This window comes from Lissotriton helveticus, chromosome 7 (genome assembly GCF_964261635.1).
Source record: "Lissotriton helveticus chromosome 7, aLisHel1.1, whole genome shotgun sequence".
Lineage (NCBI taxonomy): Eukaryota > Metazoa > Chordata > Amphibia > Caudata > Salamandridae > Lissotriton > Lissotriton helveticus.
Genome location: NC_136068.1, coordinates 1,040,896,700 through 1,040,920,589, shown reverse-complemented (window position 1 = coordinate 1,040,920,589; position 23,890 = coordinate 1,040,896,700). Strand labels below are relative to the sequence as shown.

Sequence of the window (23,890 nt, the reverse complement as noted above, 5' to 3'; positions counted from 1 at the left end):
TATTGGTCTCTTTCAGGTACTAGCCCCACCACCACACCTGTGCCTCTTCTAGGTATCCCTCACTAGCACACCTGTTCCTGGATTCCCCCACCAACACACATTGGTCTCTTCCAGGTACAATGCCCAACTCTACACCTGTTCCTCTTCTATGTATCCCTCACTAGCACACCTGCTCCTGAATTCCTCCACCAACACAATTTGGTCTCGACCGGGTACTATGCCCACCACCACACCGTGCCTCTTCTCGGTATCTGTCGCTGGTGCACCTGTTTCCATTCCTGGAATTCTCCACCAACACACATTGGTCTCTTCCAGGCACTATGCCCACCTCCACACATGTGCCTCTTCTAGGTATCCCTCACTAGCACACCTTTTCCTCTTCCAGATATCTTCCACCGGTGCATATTGGTCTTTTCGGGTACTATCCCCATCACCACACCTGTGCCTCTTCTAGGTATCCCTCACTAGCACATCTGTTCCTGGATTCTCCCACCAACACACCTTGGTCTCTTCCAGGTACAATGCCCAACTTCACACCTATTCCTCTTCTAGGTATCCCTCACTAGCACACCTGTTCCTGGATTCCTCCACCAGCACAAATTGGTCTCGTCCGGGTTCTATGCCCAAAACCACACCGTGCTTCTTCTCGTTATCTGTCGCTGGTGCACCTGTTTCATTCCTGGAATCCTCCACTAACAAACATTGGTCTTTTCCAGGCACTATGCCCACCTCCACACCAGAGGTGCCTCGGGTGAGGCCGGCATACTTAACCTTTTGACTACCCAATGACTATGCCATGACGCTTGATGAGGGGCGGAAAAACAAATATACCGCAACGTCTAAATCTTCAGCGTCTATGAGGGTTGTCAATTTGAACCAATGGTTCGTGTAGATACAAGTGTCCCCTTCTCTTTGATTAATATAAATTCTACCCCTGGGGAATTGAATGGGACAAGTTTCCTCATCCCTCCTCTTTGATGAATGCCAGTTCTACGTATCCCTCACTAGAAGACCTGTTCCTGGATTCCTCCACCAACACACATTGGTCTTGTGAGAAGTTGGCCTGATGTATGATGTCCACAATTCTGTGGGCACCTTGTATCAGTCCAAACAATCCCTTATGGTGGTGGTTGTAAGTCAACCTTCTAGACAAGCTATCCTAGTGGTAGCATGGACTAAGCAGCCTTCAGGCTAAACTCAAGAGGGCATGTGAAGCCAGCTGTTTTACCATATGCAATCCTGTAATATCAAATGAAAGGACACCACACAAGTTATATATTATAAAAATATATGTATTTATTACTAGAATAATCCTCTGTACTCTTTATGAGTATAGAAACACAAGCTTTTAAACAAAAGCACAGTTTTACATATGAAAGTTGCACGTTTATGGATGAGGCCGGTGGCCACTCAAACCATATATCAAAAAAGTGGTATAAGTATCACTTTACGAACAGTGGTAAGGCCTGGGGCCTTGGGAATCGCTGGGACTACACTAGACTAACAGCAGTTAGGACGGGAGTAGCCCGCGGGATTCGGGTGCAGCGCTAAAAGCACACGCATGCACCAGTGCAAAGTCAATGGTGCGTAAAAGTTATTGAGTTACAGTTTTAGGAGTCTTCCGACTGGACTAGAATTACCAAACTTTAGACTTAGACACTAGAGGTGTAAACCACTACAGGAGCACCGGCGTTCATGAGTTACCTCACCCACAGGAAGCGGGTGCATAGGTGCCAAAGTGTGTCGGGTTTCGTCGTGTAGATCTATGGAGCCTGGAGATGAAGATGCTGCAGGCGACCAGGAGAGAAGAGTCCGGTTGGATCCAAGGGTGGATCGAAGATGTAGAGTACCTGAAAGCAGAGGGGACAGAGTCTGGGTCACTAGCCAGTGACCAGGAAGGAACCAGGCGATGTCGGGCGCAATCAGGTGGTTGTCGTGAAGCTTGTCTCCGCTGCCACGTGGACTCTGGGGCATCGAGGATGTCCAGGAGTAGATCACAAGCTGTACCACAAAGGCTCTCGCTGTCGGCGGTGTCGGCTTCCGGATCGGAGTTAACAATCCTTGGCAAGGGCAACCCACGCAAGATTCAAAGATTGCTTCTTACTCGGACCAGCAAGGTCAGAGCGGGTGATCCTTTTCAGGGGAGCGAGGACCAGTCTGGAGCAACCAGGCTAGCAGAGCAAATTCAAAGGTTCGTCGGTACTGGGGCCACTAGTCAATGGGCAAGCGACCAGACCAACGCGTCAAGCAGAAAAATGCAAAAAGGCCCAACGCAGCACTCGGTGAGTGTGGAGGGGAGATCTTTAGTGCAAAAGCTGCTCGGGGTCTGGGGCTTCTCAAACCCCAATGCACAGCGTCGAGGGAGCCTCGGGAGCTGCACGGTCAGCACTTCGTAGTTTTTCCAAGATGGCTGGCCCCACGCTTCAGGTCGCCTCCACGGGTCTCAGATTCGCTGGGAATGTGGATCGGGCTGTTGGAAGGCAGGAAAGCTGAGTCTTGTTAATCTTTGTCGCTCGAGTTCTGGCGGGAACTGCAACAAAGCAAACGGTGAGGCGCTGGATGGTGCCTGTTTGCACAGGGTGGTCACTCCTTGACCACAAGGGAGATTCTTCAGTCTTCTACATTGAGTAGGATGTCGAAGGGTCCAGAGTTTTGTTTCATAAGTTTCAGTCAGGATAATCTGATGTGCATTGGCACAGCTCCTACCTTTATTCCAAATCAAGGGGCTGGATTACCTGCTAGGTCCCTCCTATGGGTGGGACCCAGGAAGGGGGTGGGACCCAGGAAGGGGGTGGTTACACCCCTTTCCCTTTGTCCAGTTTCGCGCCCGAGCTGGGGCTGGAGTGCCCCCGAACCGGTTTGACTGGATTTTGCTTGGGACACCTTGTGTGCCCCAGGCAGTGTCTAGTTTCTTTCAACCCTCCCTGCTCCAATCCACTATCTCCTGTCTGGGGTGGCGTAGCACCTCCCTGTGACAGGAAACCCTTTGTCCAGGCCTACCCTGCCAAGTTTCGGTCAGCAGCAGGAGGTCAGACTTGTGTCGGGGCAGCAGCATCCATTTTGTGATGCTGAGGCTCTGGTTAGGATTAACCGCGTTTTAAGTAAAGTAACATGTCTTCTCCCTCTAGAACGGTGGAATGCTACCCCCGTCGCCAGGACTGGCGAGGGGGTAGTATTCCAAAGTGTATGACACCTTACACGACATTTTTGATAAAGCCAAACCAAAGTTAGCAATAACCGCGAGGATTATAATGCACTTAAGAGTATATGGTATGGCAATATCCTGGAACAGCAGTAAGGAAATGGTTCCGAACACTGCAGACAGGCTCAGCTCCTGCTAGAGCACCATCTCATATAAAACCAAGCACTCTGCCTCCAGGATTGTTAAGGCCTGCCATAGGAGTGACTGATAGGTATATATGTGTCCAGATATAGGTTTAGATACAGGTATACTATATCTAAGCAAGGGGTGATTACACCACCTTGCCCCAGCTGAGTGATCAGCCAGTTGTGTCGATTTGAATGGCCAGCCAGGGGTGGCAAAAGATATGCTGCAGCCCCTGGTAGGCCTTGGATGCACCTATGCCCTGGGCACCTATAGTGCATGGTACAGGGGCTGATAAGGTGTCCAGTACCAAATTGGTGATGACCCTATTGTACATGGATTGTAATTTAGAGAGAGAACAGCAGGCTGTGGGTCTGATTATCAGGCACTTAGCCACATTAAGTCGACAACCAGTGAAGCAAAAAGCAAAACTTGGGGTGACCATAGGATAGCAGACCCTACTCTCCTACAGGTCTCTTCCAGGTACAATGCCCAACTCCACACCCGTTCCTCTTCTAGGTATCAATCACTAGCACACCTGACCTGTTCCTGGATTCCTCCACCAACACAAATTGGTCTCGTCCAGGTACTATACCGACCACCACACTGTGCCTCTTCTCGGTATCTGTCGCTGGTGCACCTGTGTCCATTCCTGGAATCCTCCACCGACACACATTGGTCTCTTCCAGGCACTATGCCCACCTCCACACATGTGCCTCTTCTATGGAACCCTGACTAGCACACCTTTTCCTCTTCCAGATATCTTCCACCGGTACATATTGGTCTCTTTCGGGTACTATCCCCACCACCACACCTGTGCCTCTTCTAGGTATCCCTCACTAGCACATCTGTTCCTGGATTCTCCCACCAACACACCTTGGTCTCTTCCAGGTACAATGCCCATCTTCACACCTGTTCCCCTTCTAGGTATCCCTCACTTGCACACCTGTTCCTGGATTCCTCCACCAGCACAAATTGGTCTCCTCCGGGTACTATGCCCAATACCACACCGTGCTTCTTCTCGGTATCTGTCGCTGGTGCACCTGTTTCATTCCTGGAATCCAACACTGACACACATTGGTCTTTTCCAGGCACTATGCCCACCTCCACACCTGTGCCAGTTCTAGGTATCCCTCACTAGCAGACCTGTTCCTGGATTCCTCCACCAACACACATTGGTCTCTTCCAGGTACAATGCCCAACTCCACACCCGTTCCTCTTGTAGGTATCCCTCACTAGCACACCTGTTCCTGGATTCCTCCACCAGCACAAATTGGTCTCGTCCGGGTACTATGCCCAATACCACACCGTGTTTCTTCTCGGTATCTGTCGCTGGTGCACCTATTTCATTCCTGGAATCCTCCACTGACACACATTGGTCTTTTCCAGGCACTATGCCCACCTCCACACCTGTGCCAGTTCTAGGTATCCCTCACTAGCAGACCTGTTCCTGGATCCCTCCATCAACACACATTGGTCTCTTCCAGGTACAATGCCCAACTCCACACCCGTTCCTCTTCTAGGTATCCCTCACTAGCACACCTGTTCCTGGATTCCTCCACCAGCACAAATTGGTCTCATCCGGGTACTATGCCCAATACCACACCGTGCTTCTTCTTGGTACATGTCGCTGGTGCACCTAATTTCATTCCTGGAATCCTCCACTGACACTAATTGGTCTTTTCCAGGCACTTTGCCCACCTCCACACCTGTGCCAGTTCTAGGTATCCCTCACTAGCAGACCTGACCTGTTCCTGGATTCCTCCACCAACACACCTAGGCCTTTTCCAGGTACAATGCCCACCACCACACTGCCTCTTCACTGTATCTGTCGCTGGTGCACCTGTTTCCATTCCTGGAATCCTCCACCGACACACATTGGTCTTTTCCAGGCACTATGCCCACCTCCACACCTGTGCCTCTTCTAGGTACAATGCCCAACTTCACACCTGTTCCTCTTCTAGGTATCCCTCACTAGCACACCTGTTCCTGGATTCCTCCACCAACACATATTAGTCTCTTCCAGGTACTATGCCCACCACCACACCATGCCTCTTCACGGTATCTGTCGCTGGTGCACCTGTTTCCATTCCTGGAATTCTCCACCAACATACATTGGTTTCTTTCAGGCACTATGCCCACCTCCACACCTGTGCCTCTTCTAGGTATCGCTCACTAGCAGACCCGCTCCTCTCCATGTATCCTCCTCCAGCACACATGGGCCTCGTGCCTGTTTTATCACAGCTACCACACCACTTGTAGGTATTCCATACTACAACATATGTTCCTCTTCCAGGGACCTCTCTAGCGTTGGACCTCTTCCCAGTATTATCCTTGCCACCTCACTTCTAGATGACCCCCATTAGTACACTGTTCCTCCTCCACGTATCTCCTGCTAGCACACATTGGGAAACCGTAAACAATGATATGGGTGAATGGACAAACCATGAATAGACTCTAACACAAACATTGTTTATGATTATGAACTGCTCATTGGAACTATGTGTAGTGACAAAGACTTTCTCAAGTAAGCGTTTTCCATGTTTTCCATGTTTCGTGGGCACCACAATTGTGCTCCTTCAAGGTATCCCTACGACAGCACCTCTGCCTCTTCCAGGAACCCTCGCACTATCTCACCCGCTCCTCTTCCTGGTGTCATCTGCCAGCACACCCGGGTCTCTTCTAGGTATCACCCGGTAACACCCCTGTTCGTCTCCTATGGTCATCAGATTGGTAGTCTTGAGCCTAACCACTGCTACCCCAATTCCTCTATGCCACATACCTCATGCTCCTGGGATAAGTACGCATCAGCATTTATATCGTGCAGACCTAGCGGGGTAGCAATGGAGCACATACATTAATGGGGGATAGTGGGACATAACATAGGATCATGTACTACATCAATTATGGATTTATGTGCTTTACCTGCACTATTATATTACATTTGCGATATTTATAACTATATTACATTTCAAACATATTTATAATTTTAAGCAAAAGGAGATTCTGGACCTGACTCACAAAGGTAAACTTGCACTTCTGTCTAAGCTCACAGTTTTTTGCTATCATAAACTATGAGTTTAATTTTACTAATGGAAATTTTACGACTACAGAGGCTCGGCTCTCATGGCGGAGACTCCACGCATAAAAAGACAGGCTTGTCCTATCTATGTATGTGCAGAGTTCTCCACCCCAACTGCGTAGTCTCTAGAATAGTAAGATTACTATTAGTAAAATGTAACTCTAATTTTGTGAATACCCAAACAATTGTAAACTTACACTAAAGTCTAAGTTTACCTTTGTGAAACAGGCTCTAAGTGATTTGTCCAGAATCACACAATTTGCAGTCAGAAGTTGGTGACTGGATAAGAACTGAGGTCCCAACACTCCAAACTAAGCAACACTTGGGAAATCGTGGAACTTTGGTGCGCATACGATATGTTAATCCCACTCTAACCTAAGCAACAGTAGGGAAAGCACTGGACTTTGGAAGACTCCAACGTACATAACATTTGGTAAAGTGTTGGACTTTGGTGGGGGGGGAGGGGTCAGATTTACTATTCTGACTCCAATCTGAGCACCAGTAGGGAAAATGTTGAGCTTTGGATTGGTCAGACAATGTAAGCAAAAGTATAGAAAGTGTTGGACTTTGGAGGGTCAGATTTACTATTCCATTCTAACCTATAGAACAGGTCGGAAAGTGTGGGACTTTGGCGATGTCAAAATTCCTATTAATTTTCCAAATTCAAAAACAATACAGAAAGTGTTGGATTTTGTATTGTAGATGTCTGATTTACCATTCACATTTGTAAATAATAAATGAAGCTAAATGCAGAAAAAAATTAAACCAATATATTTCAACATGCATCATATATATATATAGATATATATATACACATGCATTATATATATATATATATATATATATATATATATATATATATATATATATATATATATATATATATATAACGCTCAAATCCCTCCAACGTTGGGAAAGGAAACGGCACTCAGGTGTGACAGGTAAACAGCGGGTTTATTAGTCGCAGCAGCAAACAAACGTTTCGGCTAACGCCTTCGTCAGTGTTTCGACCAACACAAACATGGTTCCAGTTTAAATAAAGTTATGTATGCAAGAGTAAACATCGACAAGGGGTCAGCCCAACCAACACCAAGACGGGCGCCATCTTGGAATGGGTTCCTAATGTAGGAACTAGTGCAGAGTCATACCGTGAATCGGTAAACATACATACATACTGGGCAAAAAATAGATACTCAAAAATGTATATACATGTAAATATATAAACATATAGACACAATAAAGCCGTGGATCGGCAATTACCCCTTAAAAAGAAGATGTGTATCAAGCAACAAACATGCATATTGATATTCAACTACCATCATTTTAAACCATGGACATATGTTTTGCGTCTTTCATTTAACTACAATTTGCTATAATTCATGGCAGCAACAACAATATATATATTGCATGTGTGTGTGTATATTTTTATTACATGTAATAATATTGTATTCTTGATTTTATATATATATCCAAGAAACTGCTTCCTGCAGTTCATCCAACCTCATCCACCACACGGGGTTAGTGTGGGCTAAACTGCGCAGGACCCGTATATAAATATCCAGTACTTGCGCTGCCATGCAAGAAAGAGCGCGCACTCCAGGAATTTTGATAACCAATTTGATTTGTCTGGCTTACTCGTTATGACCTTTTCGGTCTTTGTCAAAACCATAGCTCCCACTGTGAAAGTGCTCTATTTTCTATAAACAAAAGTGAAAAACATACTTAAACATGGAAAACAGACTTGTGGGGGCTCCTTCTGCTAAAGGTGTAATCCAAGGGAAAACAGACTGGTTCATACGTATGAACACATGAAGAAAGGGAAACAATATATTTCATGGTGGTATAAACATTTTCAACATGATCACTATTCTATTCACAGTTAATGTTGTAAAAATGTATATGTTTTACGTATTTTTCAATTAGGTTCAAAACGCAACACACAATCAATTCCTAGTGCACTGTAAAAGCATCGGTCAGTGCCTTATTCATGTAAGATCAATACGGGGGATAAGCATCAGTTAATGTTCATACAGAAAAAGCATGCACACACGTTATATGACATTGCTTAAAAATGAGGAAGTTCTGCCAAGTGGCGTATTCCAGTCCTCTAGCACCCCTCTGGGTTAATCTCACGACATTGTTCCATAAATCATTAACACAACAATGTTAAAACAAAACATGTGACGAAAGGTAAAAAAAAGAGAAACAATATAATAATATAAATAAAAACAAAACAAACACACTAATATGGGTACATTCTTCCTCAAAAGAACACAGCTCGCCTGTCGAAATTCATTTTTACCATAAACCAACCTGGCAATGTCGTACGATGTTCCTCTTAGCAATCAATACCGCCAGTGTAGCCCAGAGCTTCGTGTAGAAGGTGAGAGCCGTTGGTTCACATATGTTCAGGATGCACCTGCGTGCCTCCGTTAGCAACTCAACGGCAAGCACCTCGCTGAGGATGTGCTGGATGGTGCGCCAGTAAGATTGTATGTGATCACATTCCCATTGTATGTGTATGAAGGTGCCCTCCCCTCCGCACTTGTGCCTAAATTCCCCACTTTCTGCTCTACCCATACGCACCAGACACGGCCCCGTTATATAGATTCTGTGGAGAATCTTGAGCTGCACCAAGCGCAATCTGGCCTGAACTGCCACCTCCCTCGGGGAAGAAACTGCCTCCCGCCAATCCTCTTCGTCAAGTTCAGTTCCGTCTCTCACCCATGTCTCTTTAAGGGACTGAAGTGGGTCTCCCATATTGTTGATTAGGTTTTTATAAATTAGGGAGATAGCCTTTTCGGGCAGGTGGCTGTCTAGTGTCCTATCCTCCAGGGGAGAGGCGTCTGGAAGGGAGGTACCATCAGTGCGATTGGTCCTGAGGGCATGACAGATCTGATAATATCTAAAGCGTTCTGTGTCCACCAATCTATACTGTTGTTGGAGGGAGGCAAATTATACCACTTCATCCTTGACCCAGAGGTCCTTGATCTGGGAGATCCCAATGAGGTCCCATTTATCAAACCCCCAGGTCCGCCACAGATTTCCGAGTTTCTCAGAGTCCAACAAGGGAGTTACCAGTGTGAGTCTGCAGTCCCAGCCCAAATGTTTGTTGGCTATATGCCATATATGGACCGAGTGAGAGGTTGGACCCGTCAAGCAATATTTACGGGGCCGAGAATATAGCGCTCTATTGTAGTTCCCTCCCGGCAGGAGCCATCTATCCATGGCGTATCCCGGGTCATCGACACAACTGTAGGACCCCTGGTTTATGGCCGCAAGATGGGAAGCCCAGTAGTACTTTATGATATCTGGGAGACTAATGCCAACATCGCACCAATTGAGGGTGAGCTTGGCCAGGGCGATCCTGGGTTTTCTGTCCCATAGTAGGTTTCTCTGGAGGCTCTCAATTTCTTGGAAATATGAATTGGGAACAGGGTCTAATGAGTTTTGGAGGACATACAGGAAGCGAGGCAACACCACCATTTTAAAAAAGGCGGCCTTGCCCAACAGGGAGAGCAGCAAAGATTTCCAACTCCCTATGTCTTGCTTCAATCTTTGCATAGGGGGCAGGAGATTCCGGGTGAAACGGAGCATGGGATTTAGTGAGATGAAGATACCAAGGTATTTGAAGCCCTCTGTCGTTATCAGTATTAGGCAATTCCTCGGTAGAACCGGTAGTTACCTCTAAGGACAGTTGGAATACTTCTGATTTTCTATTGTTTACCACAACTTGCGCCAAAGGTTCCGAGTATAAATGTCTTACCCAGCTCGTAAAATTGGGCCCAAAACCCATTTTGTCGAGTACTGCAAAAAGATATGGCCATTCCACCATATCGAACGCCATAGTGGCGTCCAAGGAAACCAATACCGCGGGTTCCCGGATTGTGGCGGCTCATCCTGACACCCCGTGTAGTCTGCGTACGTTTAAGGCTGTATTCCAATAAGGCATAACTGGATGATATATTCTGATTCCAGTTTCCTCAAAGCACGCTCTCGGTCTCCCCCTCTCTCGTGCACTGGAATTGTGTCAAAAGATGGTTGGTAGGTTTAGAGCAAGGCCCCCTACACCCCAGCACTTTCTGCCTAGTGGTGTTAAACATAGAAAGGGAGTTAACCAGTAGCAGAGAGACGCCTGTGAAATGCTTGCATAAAATAAAGGCATTTTGTTTTATGGTGAGGGGACCCCCCCTTCTGCTCCATGGCTCAATAAGTTAAGCTTTCACTATTGCATTACTGTGACCTACAGATAATCAATTCAAACAGAGTCAGAGCTGGTTCAGCTCTTCATCTCAGTGAGACCATTGAAAATCATGAAATGGTAACTCGTGTAATTTGTGGAGCAGCAAAACGGTAGCAGCAAGAGAGAAATACAAATAAGTTCTTGTTGCAGAAAAATCTTCAACCAGGAGCCTTGCCAGATGTACCTAAAAGAGAAGCTCCTGCTGTACCAGTTTCCTCTTCTTGGAAGACATTCCACACATTCCTCTGGGAGGAAAGAAGACGCTGATTTATGGGTCTTCTGTGTGAACTTTTCTCAGTCCTGTGGTGTTCACCCAGCTCCTTGAACCAGTGGCATCTTCCGTCCAGACTGGAGAGGCGCAGATGTTAATTTACCCAGAAGTCATGTTGCAAAACAAAACAATCTCTCTTCTGTAGCACCTCGGTGTACTGAGAAAAGCCATGTTAGCCCCAGCTCAGCAGAAGCTCCTTGGCTTTGTAATGAACCCCAAAGTGTCTCTGCTGAAGCTTCCCCATAGTAGCCGCCTCGAAGTCCACGGAGGTAAGTAGGCCATTGAACAGCCAGAAGTGTCTATCAGGAACTGGCCAGAATAGAGGCCGCCTCGCAGCCTATCAGTTTGGAGAATTGCTCAGCGAAGTAGCATCGACAGCTGGCAACGGTGTAACCTGCAGGCCTGTCGCTGTAGTCCTGCCGCGGCCAACCCATCCTACCATTCTTCTGAAGCCCACAAACTGAGCATGAGTAAATTGGCAATAACATCAGCTATTCACAACTTCAAAACATCAGCATGAGGCGTTATATTGCTATAAATAATATTTTATTATTAGTATTATCATCATCATATTTATGGTACCACTCTACAAAAGAGGCTGAAGGCCCATCATTTACTCAAGGGTTTCATGTACCCGGTTCTTTTCTATTGGGGAAGAAATGAAACTGGAACTACTTTTGTGACTACAGCATTTAGACACCTGAAATGACAGTAATATTTTGGGGACTCCTCAGATGCAGTGATACGTTTGGACCACAGACTGCGAGGGCAGGGAGCCTGCCATGACTACATCTTAGCAGGCTTGAAAAGGTCTCTGGAGGAGACCACTGAATCCCATCAGCTGCTAGCGCCTCTAGTTGGAGCAGTCTAAGTAAGGCACTTAGCCTGTTAGCCGGCTTGTTCAAACAGTCGGCAGCGGAGGAGGTAAGCCTTACATGCTCCCACACACTGACAGATGTTGCTACAATAATCCAGCTAAAAAAGGTCACGAGCAGTTAAATCCTCAATCTTCATGACTAGATTGTTAATCTGAAGAAATCTGTGTCAATAGCTATGAAGATAAAGATATTAACCCCACTGCCAAGGGAAGACACCCCTCCTTCCCTGGCAAGATGAGGTTTGCTTGACAGGATTAAAGTCCAGAGACTGGCACCTGTGGGCACAGGAGTCCAGGAGGGCAAGCCTGCACCGCTAGCAAGATTATGGGCTGTATTAGCATGAATATATCCAAAAGGAGGGGAGGTAAAGGATCAAGATCTGATCCAGGGGCTCAGATTACCATTCACGGAAAAGTGAGAATGGAAGGTCCAGCCACAGTCAAAGCCCCAAAGGCAATAACTAACAAAAGCGACTAGGCCGTTCCTAAGGAAACAGGAAGAAGGGGAAGAGAGCGGTCACGAGGGGGGTAGGAATAGTGCTCATGTATATGTACATGTACATTGCACCGCCTGTCCAACGAGGAGCACTGCCGGTGATGAAGCATGACACTCGCAAGGGTGTGTGAGGCCATTATATCCAACCAATTGGACACCCAGGATAGTCCTCCACTGAGCACTATTCCTACCCCCCTCGTGACCGCTCTCTTCCCCTTCTTCCTGTTTCCTTAGGAACGGCCTAGTCGCTTTTGTTAGTTACTGTATTAGCATGAGCCTGAAAACAGATGAAGCGGTAAAACAGAAGAAACAGCAAAAAGAGAAGCAGCAGCAAAATTGCAGATGCAGCAAAATCGAAGGAGCAGTGCCAGAAAGCGCCTACAGAGGCCCTTGTCCTTCACTGTTTGGGAGCTTAAACCCTCTCAGGCTTGGGTGGCAATTACTTTTGTCTAGCTGGAGTCTAATGGCCTGATTAAGACTTTGGCGCAGCTGTGCTGGTTCTCTGTTGGCACAGCTGTGCCAAAGCCACGCAAGGATCGCCGACCTGATTATGAGTTCAACCTGTGCAGGCGGACACTCCTTTTGCCTTTCCCATGGCGGTGCCAGAAAAACAGACACCGCAATGGGAGCGGCAACAATGTTCCAGTACGTAATGGACAGTGACTCCATGCTGTGCTGGAACTGGGGGTGCAAGCAGACAGGGGGGCACATGTTGTGTCCCCGTACTGCATCCCCGTGGCAGGGGGCATGGGGACCCTACAGGGACCATTTTTTTCCTCCACTACCAGCCTTTTCATGGTGGGGATCCTGCCATGAAATGGTTAGCGGTGGTGAAACTCGTAATATGCTCAGTGGGACTGCGCCAGTCCCGCTCAGCATGTTACATTGGGCCTCCGCCATGCCAGCGCCAGGGAACAGCGGTTCCCTGGTGCATGCAGCGGGGCACTGCCGGTACGACTTTGAAGGTCATAATCCGGCAGATTGTGGACCGCCACTGCTGAGCCACCGCTGGCTCGGCGGTCAGAAGACCGCCGCACTCGTAATCAGCCCCTAAAACATGCTGTTGTTATGGCATCAGATGTGCAGGTGGATAGCAGCAGTTGAGTGCAGTTAGGAGTGACTTAGTTAAATAGAGGCATCCAAAAGTTTAAGCAGACCTGGGAAGTTGTCAGTGTCCTGGTCTGGAGGGGGAACAGAGCAGGAACATCATTTCCCCCGTTACATGTATTTTAAGAGCTGATAACACAAGCACCTGTGCAACAGTGATGAACTCTTCATTTCTGGAGTGCAAAGAAGAGAAAGGTGATACCAAGAGACCTTGATGAGTGTGGTATGTATATTCATTCAGAAATAAAATGATTGAAACCTATATTTGAGCAACCTAATAATCGAACCCATTTCATAGGAAAACAAATTAATAAAAGTATAATTGCCTCCAAAAATCACAAAAAACAAGAACGGTGGAACAAAAAATATATTAGTTTAATTTTAAAAACTGTTGAAAAAAATAAATTAATTGTGAAAGTCATATGAAACCCTGTTGGGAAAAAGGTTGACAGGAATTGCCCAACGAAACATAAAAGAACATGGGGGAGGGGAAAAAAATTAACAAATTCTAAGAATGGGTGAAATTAGGTGTTTAGATGGATTTTCTCCCAACAAATTAGGAAGGGGGAGAAGGAAGAAGAAGAGAAGTAAGGGGGGAGAGTAACATCCCAGGGAAAAAGAGAGGAGTGGAATATGGTAAAAGGGTTGGGGGGAGTAACTACCAGAAGCAGAAATTTAAAGTGACATTTTGTACAGTAACTGGATGTGAGGAGAGGAAGGGGTGAAGGTAAAAAGCATCAAGACAATCTTTGTAGAAATCACTGTCCTATACGTAAATATTGACAGTATTGCAGGAAAATGGAAAGAAATGGAGTTAAAAAACCTAGGGGTATATTCACAAGAACGTGTGCTAAATATCACCAAAATATTCTAATGCAACTTTACACATCGCAGCCTATCACGGGAAAATAACCCTTTGTCAACGTGGAATTCACAATATGGCGGTTCCATGCGATAGTCCGCCGAAATCGCGACCAATGCCCACGATACAACCACCTCGACGGAGATAAAAACACAAACCACAACACAAAAAAGTGCGATGAGCCCATTTGCAATGAGGAAAACAGGGATACACACCGCCAGGCCTGTGACACACACGGCAGACGGGAATAAGCACAACAAAAGCTTGAAAAAAATAAGACAAACCAAACAGAAAACAACAGCCAAGCACAATGGAGGCAACCTGAGCCAGTATACAACCCCACAAACCCCATTGGCAACAAAACATTGTACATGTCAGGCCATCTTGGTAAAGGTGAATGCAGCCTGAGAGCGGAGGAGGATAATGGAAGAAAACCAGTACAACTGGAACGATGCAAAACGCACAATCAGAAACACGCCGACAACAAGAAAGCAGCAATGCACACCGGAGGTGGGAGTCTTGCGCCACACCAGGAGCTGGATGACGGAGGAAATGGTGTCCACCACATCAGGCTGTAGACGGTGGCAGGACTCGGGGATCGGAAACTGCCCAAAATAACAGACGCAATAAGGAGAGGAACCAGCAGGGACTGGGGGACGGGGGGAGATGGGCACAATGGCACACATGCACAATTGAGCACAGCACAACTGCAGACAAACCATGCCCAAGAGTAACAGCACCAACCAAGAGCACAAGTCACACAACCCGGCAAAATCGCACTACTGAACAAGCACAGAAGTGAAAACCACACTGCCAGAAATGGAGAAGGGTGAGCCAAATCAGAGCTGAAGCGACATCTCACACACAATGCAGCACACACACATAGGAAGCAGAGCACCCCAACATCGAACACAATGTGGTACAAACAAACACCAACATTTGCACAACCAAACACAGGACACAAGTGCACCTGCCTGTTGCAGGTAAACGGCCATACGCATCTGGCAAAGCATGAAACAGGGACATGACAATGCACAAGTACATACCCACAGTCCTGATGTGGTAGAAATGCACATATGACAGGGAGCCAGAGAGTCTGTGACACACACATTGGCATACAAATCAAGACACAACACAGTTGGAGACAAGTGAAAGTACAGAGACTTTATCAACAAGTGAGTGTCAGTTCAGCCAAGAGAAGTGCCACGAAATGCAGACCAATGCAGCTGCATGTCTGAATGAGGAACGTAGGAAAGCGCCCATGTCCATCACCAACACAAGTCAGTGCCAACCCGCGTTGGTTGTCCTTGCCTGGATCATGAGTCCCGGCCAATGCAGCCATGTCCACTGTCGTCTTGGGAGATGTGACCAGATCCCCAACCTGCATCCAGGTGTCGGGACACGTGCAATGGGTCACATCTAGTTGCGGCTGCAGGTACCCTGTCACTCGTCCATGAACACGAGTGCAGCTGCGTAGGCCAACATCTCCAATGATCGTCGTCCACCACATCTGACATGTCGTCTATGTAATCCCTCAGCTGACTCGGACAGATGTGCTGACTCAAACCACTGGACCCAATGTGCACCAAAGCCCAATCGGGTAGTGTCTCAATGTGCTCACAGCACACGAGGACCCGTGCAATCTCCGAGGTCCAATGTCCAGCCTGAATGCCAAACATCCATGCATGCCATAAACAGGCATCACAGTGACACTCCAGGTCATGGGCCAACAGGGGGCGCACAAACACGTCGTAATCCAGGTCAGCTACCGTTACGTTGGGGAGGCAGACATCCATGGACCACTCGAATATGCACGAGGTACAATGCAACACAGGCTGAACGCAGGTGAACTCCGCAAGGCGGAAGCTCAGCCGGTAACTGATCCGCAATACTGCCAACGGCAGTGCCCCCAGTACATGCAGCAGACGTGCACGGTACAGGTCCACGTGACTGGACCTTAAATCCTGGGCCCCTTCCCCATATAGATAGATATCCCTGTATGTTTGAATGTTTGTTTGAAAAATTGTTTTTGTACTGGTGAGCACACACCCCCTAGAGGAACCGTTAAATACTACGAGTGACGCCTACCTATCAGAGTATTGATCTATACATAGAACTATTTGTCCGACAGAAGAAATGAGCTTCCCTCAATAACCTTCAGTTTTATTGTATATAAATTGTGTATTTAGAAACCCGACGTACTATAACCCTTTATGAGAAATGTTTATCTGTGTTTTTTTTAAAATAACTATGTTGGACAACGTTATACGATCAATTTATATGAATCTGTGTCTCTAAATCTAATCCTTTCTCATCCACAGTGCACCCGTTCTTGTTCTGCCCCCTCCCATGGCCCTCCTCGCCCTGACGAAGGTGCAGCCTAAATAGGCATAGCATCGAAACGCGCGTTGGCGTTACTTACCTGGATGGCACCACTGTAGTACAAGCTTCTCCATCTTACTTATTGTACCCTGCCTCCATGTTATAGCTTCAGTCCTAGTGGCCATTGAAAAATCTTTTCCCGGACTGCCATGCATCCCCCTAATGATTTCTGTATGAATGTGTAAATATTGTGATGTTTGAGGTTATGAATGAGAACATATGTTTTGGATGACTGTGGGAGCAAGTGGGATATGAAGAAATGTATGAGATGTATAAACCCTTATGACACACTGTACAGTCAGAATTTATTTTTTGATCAACCATAAATAAAATATATTTATTTTTCCCAGAGAATGGTATGGACCTGTGTTATTCTATGTCTACTCTGATACGTAAACCTTTGTCACCCTTTGTTCGAATATGAGGATTCCTTAGTGGGACCTTAAAATTGACCCTGGCAGGGTTTCCCTCTTTTCTATTTTGCTGGAGTTGAGCATGTGTTCGGGATGGTCTGCCGTTGCGTCAGTGGCTCTGCTTGCAGTCCCACTGGCTTGCCCTGCGCCAGTCCTGTGGATGAAATGGCACAGCTCGGTGTAATAAGCAGTATCTGTGGGCAACGGGTGCAGGCCTTGGGTGGGTTGGGAGTATGTGTGAAGGCCATTTCACTCACGCCAACTACGACCAAGAACTTCTGCGTGTGGGATGTGTACACGTTGGTATCAGGTCGGGCAGTGCGTAGTGTGGGAGTCGCAACCAAATGCTATTGTATCTGTCGGGGGGTGCTGGCCACATGCAAGTTCCTGCTCGGAGCTGCAGATGTGCTACTGCCTGATAGTACAGACAAAGAACCATTCATCCCTACAGCAACTTCACCATTTGCATGCATTCAAGAGGTGTACAGAGGCCGGTCGCGGGGGGTGATGGGTTGCCAGGCTAATGTTGGTATCCTGCCAGTTGTGGGTTGGATGATACCAGAGGCCGGCATGTGCTGCGCAGCTGGCAGCTTTTTCTGCAGTAGGATGTTGATTGTCTGCTGGGTTGGGACCATCAGTAGGTGGGCGATGTGGGTCATGATGCGGATGATGGTTGTCCTTTTGAGCCTGTAGTGGGCAATGACTTCCTCGGGCGTTACGTCTGTGAGACTGGTGCGTTTTCGGTAGGTGTGCTTTCTTACTCTGCACTTCCTCTGTGGTGATCCGGGGGGGGGGGGGAGACGAGTCTGGGTCCTGGGGGTGGTGGCAGTGGGTTTTGTGGCCCTGTTGGGGCTCCGAGTTGCATGATGAGTAGCTCCATGGCATCCTTTTTTCTTCAGGTAGGGCTGTGTGCGGGACTCAGTTGCCTACTGCAGGTAGTTGTCCGGCTTTACTCCTGCAGGAGGCAGATATTAAATACCTGCTGCTACCGTGGCCTATTGCGTGGTTTTGACTGGCATCGCGGATCTGGCAGTTTGTTGTGAAAGTGGTGGTGTGTTTTTTTTATGTGTTTTGTCATGGGAACGCCTACCCTGCATCTCATTAGGATTAGTTGGCGGTGTCCACAGTGGAGGTAAATTTTGGTGCAGTTATCGCAGGAATACTGCCGATGTCTGCAGTTTGCACCAGCTTGTGAATGAGGTGTTAAATCTATCTCCACTTTCGATGCATTAAGGTGGGAATAAATCGGAGATAAGTCCTTGTGAATATCCCCCTAGTGTTTCCATTTATGTGGTCGAAATAACAAAAAAGTGTGACAAATCCATATAGTGCACTGTATAAAATACTTTAAAAAAAATGGGGAAGAAACTCGTTCCATGAGAAGAGTGATGAACTATGCAGTACTAGGAAACACCCAGTATATCCACTCTCCTAATATTCCTTAGATCAAGTGTCTCAATTCTCCGTAAAAGCAAACATCCATATCAGGTCTGCATCATCATCCAGAAGTTGTCAGAACAATAATTGTTCAATATAAAGTACCTGAAATAATTAAATAGTAATTATGGCCGCATGTTACAAGATCTATTTTGTGAACAACTAACACTGACCTCCTGAAAAGGCATGCCTAGCAGTTTGTTCTCATGAAAATCAACAGAAAGTGTCATAAGACACAAAGCACCATAGTCTCTGTGTCTATCGCAAATGTGTGCGGCATCACTGTTTCGTCTAGTCCTAGTTAATGTGGTCATGATGCGTTTCAATACCTTTATAAAAACATTATATCAAATACGTAACTGGAGGAAATCCTCTCCTCTAACTCAACAATTAAGCTGCATAGTACAATAGGAGCAAATATGGAGCACACTAGCTTTATCACCATCAGATTAGCAGGAGTCGTATCCTTCATGTGTCACAACATAGTGTTGGGTGTCTCATTACACCGGTTTGTCATTTAGGGACCACTCAGTTAAAGGATCTCTAGTGCTAACTCTACAAGTATCTATACACATCATACGTATTATACGCAGCTGTAAAGGTAACAGCAGCGCAGCATAACGTGCTGGAATATGTAGTTAATACCTGGCTGAAAAGCTGCTCTACCACCAAGGATAGTTGGAACTGAAGTGGGCATGCTTCCTTCTATAAGTATCTATATGTGTCAGAAGAAATGTAGAAGCTGCTGTTGGCCAACAGAAATACAGCGTAACGTAAAGGCCAATCATCTTAAACGGTAGCCCAGTTATACATCGGTCTAATAAGAGCTTCAACACCAGGGCCATGCCTCCCCTTTACCTTAATCAGTACAATATTGTATGTTGGCTCGTATATATTAAAACCGTATCAGTTGCTGCAACATGAATCGATGCATCTCCTGATATTCATTTTAAAGTTTTATGTTAGATAATCGTTGGTGTACCCAGGGAATGGAACCCCTGTAGCATAGAGTGCGATCAGTGTGGCCTATGCGGTCACGGTGAGGTATCGGGTTCTGTCAGGCCTACATACTCTGCAAAAACACTCAAACACCATAGACGGAAATTGGCACGGAAACTGAAAATGCAAAGAGACAAGTTTATTAGTACCCCATGGGGTGGTGGTACACTCCTACAGCACCCTTCGGTAATGCAAGAAGTATCACACCGAACATCGGTGCGCGACCTCTTTTATACAGTTTGAAGGTAATAAAAAGATAGGCGGTACACATTTGAACAGTTTTAGGTACATATAAGGACATTTTTGGCGCACAGCCAGCATGTGGGAGGGGCTTAATACCACTGGTCAGTTAGGGGAACATTCCTAAAGAGTGACCACTCTCTTAGTCCGGAGATTCGTGTGTACGCATGCGTGAAACTGACCATCGCTAAGAATAGCCTGTTGCTGGGCAAAGTGGAAGGTTCATTGTCATGGAGGAAGGACAAAAGGACACTCTACCACGAGGCCGCATGTTCGTACAAAATGGAAGCCACAAAATACAAAATGGCCCCCGTACTTAAGTCAAGTTAACAAAATGGTCGTGTAGCTGAGCTAAACGCTAACTCAGGTGCAGCCAAATTACGACAGACGGCCCTTTTAGCGTTTAGCTGAAGCTACCTCATAATGGAAATAATCCGGATGTTCATCCTCGACATCTATCATCATGATCCGCCTCACTTCGACATTACTCATTTGTACCTTTTTAGCAATAGCTCGTTTGGATGGGATACAGGCCGTAATACATACGGAACATAGAGCAGGACCACATTGAATACATAAACAGCAAAAGAAGAATATTCCAATAATTGCACATAGAATCGTTAGCAGTTTCCAGCCCCATGTACTGAGCATAGTCCAAAACCAACCTGAAAAAGTCCAGGTACCATTATCAGTGTGAATTTCAGAAGCAATTTTGTGCAATTTAGAAATGGCATCATACACAGAAGGCGAATTGTCAGGGACATAGACGCAACAACTACTTCCGATGATACGACATGCACCCCCACGATCAGCTAATACTACATCCAGAACCATTCGGTTCTGAAGTGTAACAATTCTAGTAATCTGGAGCTCTTCAGTTATATTCCCTAAAGCAGAAACAGTTTCATTAGCAACTGCCTCCACAACACGTGTTAGCCGCCAAATTTTCCTGCTATTTAGAGCAGCACCCACAAAAGAAAATAACCCTAAATTAAAATCCACATATTGTTGTAGGGAGGTGTTGGTTTGATCAACCCCATCAATGTCCAATGTCCTCTTAACTCTATTCAAAATAAAATCATGATATAATACAAAATCATTATGATACATAGGTGGGGCAATAAACACAGGGGGTAATACAAAGGATATGTAACATGTGCCTAACCATCCAAGAGGAAGACGATGATAACCTTTATTACCACAGATAAAATAAGTGTTTCGTGAGGCCACAAATGAAATACCGTTGGGAGTATCAAAAGCAAGAGTAATATTGCATTCACTTCTCCCCACCGGAACGGTTCCCTTATTCCTAATACAGAGATCTGCTTTCGTATCAATGACAGTAATTACATGTAAACTGGACATATTTGTAAGTCTCTGATTAGTGAAGATGCGAGGTGCAGATACATTGTCCGGTCGATATTCTTCCCACTCGAATTTAGTTCCTTCTGCTTGTGGATAGCCATCTCGATCATTATAGCAGAACTTGTTCAGTCGAAAAAGTAGTCCACCTTTTGTTGGCCATCTTAAAGTAAAGAGAAGAGTATACCAAGCATTGCATGACCCATTATGAGAGAAAGGAAGAGGAATAAGTGGGGTTCCTCCCTTCTTCTGATGCCCGGGGAACATCCCACATACCCAACAGTTGGACGTGTTGGTCATATTGTGCGTGTGATGCAATATCTGATTGAAACTATTATTCAAATAGGTCTGTCTATGTCTTTCTTCGTGATAGGGCAAAGTAAAATGAAAATGTTCAGATGGAATTGGAGTGGTAGGCAGTAAGTAAATAGTCCCGTGCAGGAAATAGTCTTTCTGTAGTCCAAGCTATTACTGCTATCACCACTATTGTTGCAACAAAAAGAACCGCGCCCAAAAGTCTTCTGTTTCTCAGTGTCATAGGTGCCATGGTACAATGAACAGAAGTCTCAAGAAAGCAAACTAAAAATAAAAATATGGTGCTGAGAACCGAGGCTGACGTTGAGTTTTTCTCCGAGATTCAAGACGGGTGTCGCTACACTGGCCAGAACTGATCCCCCCCTTGATATTCCCGGCTTCCGTTTCACAAACCTCGGAACGGTTACCAACCAGTCATGAAAAATACAAAAAAAAAATTATTTCCTTGGCCGCAGATTGTACTTCACTCCACCAGAAACAGTGTGGTCCGGGAAGGCTCCCTCCGACTCGTGAGGCGTAACAGCTGGGCTCTTCTCCACGTCCAAGATGTCTCTGTAGTCGGACAGCACAGTAGGGTTCACCAGATCCGGAGAGACACGTCGGCAGTGCGTTGAATGTATCCACCGCTTCTTATTCGTGACACGCACAGCCGTCCGCGTTGCCAGCAGCACTTGCTCAGGGCCACGCCACCTCGGCTCCAAGCTGCTGGATCTCTCAAACACCTTGATCATCACGAAGTCGCCAGGATGAAGATTGTGAGCCTCTCCAATGGAATTGTCGGGGAGCGCTTCTCGAACCTGTTGATGAATAGAAGATAAATCATTTGTTAATCGTGCCAAATAATCGTTCATCATTTTACAAGGCACATCATGTATCAAACGAGGCTTTGGAACTCCCCAAATATTCATCGGCCTTCCAAACACCATCTCATAGGGTGTGAGGCCAGTTCGAGAGTGTGGCACTGATCTAATAGACAATAATGCCAATGGTAAAGCGTCCGGCCATTTCAAAGACGTGGATGCCATGATCTTTGCTAGCTTCAGCTTCAGTGTCGCATTATACCTTTCTACTAGACCTGCTGACTGCGGGTGAAATACAGCGTGGAACTTTTGTCGTATTCCCAATACTTTCAGGACATGCTCCACTATTTTCCCAACGAAATGAGGACCATTATCATTCCACAAAAATTTACAAACACCATAACGTGGTTAGTACTCTTTCAGTAACACCTTATCTGTTGTTAATGATGTATTATCCTTCGTGGGGTAGGCTTCAATCCATTTACTGAAAGCACACACCACCACTAGGACATACTTGAGGTTATTACAGCGCTCCAGCTGGATGTAATCCATTTGCAGTACTTCGAATGGTGCAGTAGGTGGAACGAACCCTCCTTTAGGAGTAGAGGTCCCTTTAGCAGGATTGTACTGTAGGCATATCAGACAGGTCTGTACTATTCTCCTAGCCGTGCTGGTAATCTCAGGGTGCTCCCAAACTCGTGTAAGCAATTTAGTAATTGCAAGAGCTCCAATATGTGCCAGCCCATGTGCCATCTGAACCATTGCTTGCCAGTAAGCAGCAGGTAATTTCCATCTCTTCATGTCTTTGCTTCTCCAGCAACCCTCATCATCCAACACTCCCTCTATTGCCCATGCTGCAAGCTCCGCTTCAGACGCTGATTTCTGTATGTCTAAAACTTCCTCTCTAGCATCATGCCATCGCTCGGCTTGCGATCTCACCACATACATAGGGGAGTCATTGTGCAACATGGCAGTCTCTCTCGCTATGCGGTCTGCAAAAGCGTTCCCTTGCCCTATTTTGTCTGTCACCTTTTTATGTGCACTACATTTTATTATCGCCACCTTCCTCGGGCATAATAGTGCATTCAGGAGATCACATACCAACTCTCCTTACATAATGTGTGTTCCATGTGAAGTCATAAACCCTCGTTCCCTCCAGAGTAGGCCAAAATCGTGCGCTACTCCAAAGGCGTAACGACTATCGGTATAGATATTCACACATAATCCAGCACTTAGCTCACATGCTTTCGTTAAGGCTATTAATTCAGCTGCTTGAGCCGATTTCTGCGGTATCCGTGCTGTTTCTACCACCGTCTTAAGTGTCGTGATCGCATAGGCCGCGGAAGCTGTACCATCTGGCAATCTCACACACGATCCATCAACCCACAGTTCCCCATCTACATCTGGAAGTGGCGTATCCTGTAAATCGACACGACCCTTTGTTTGTTCATCAGTCAGAAAAACACAATCATGTTGTTCTTCTTCCTGGGTCTCAGTAACAGGATATGGCAATAAAGTGGCGGGGTTTAGAGTGGCGCACCTCTTCAATGTAATGTGTGGCGCCAGCAGCGTTAACTCGTATCCTGTTAAACGGGCACTGGTTAGATGCTGCGTTTTTGTTTGGTTCAATAGCGCATCTACTGCATGGGGAACTAACACCAACAATTTGTGCGATAAAA

The 23,890-nt window shown here is 46.2% G+C and overlaps 1 protein-coding gene across 3 annotated transcripts in view; it reads left to right on the top strand.

Moving 5' to 3' along the window:
- The window catches only part of LOC144769658 (glucagon receptor-like), a 641,797-nt gene that overhangs the window by 366,666 nt on the left and 251,241 nt on the right, over positions 1 to 23,890 (top strand). The window lies entirely within an intron of this gene.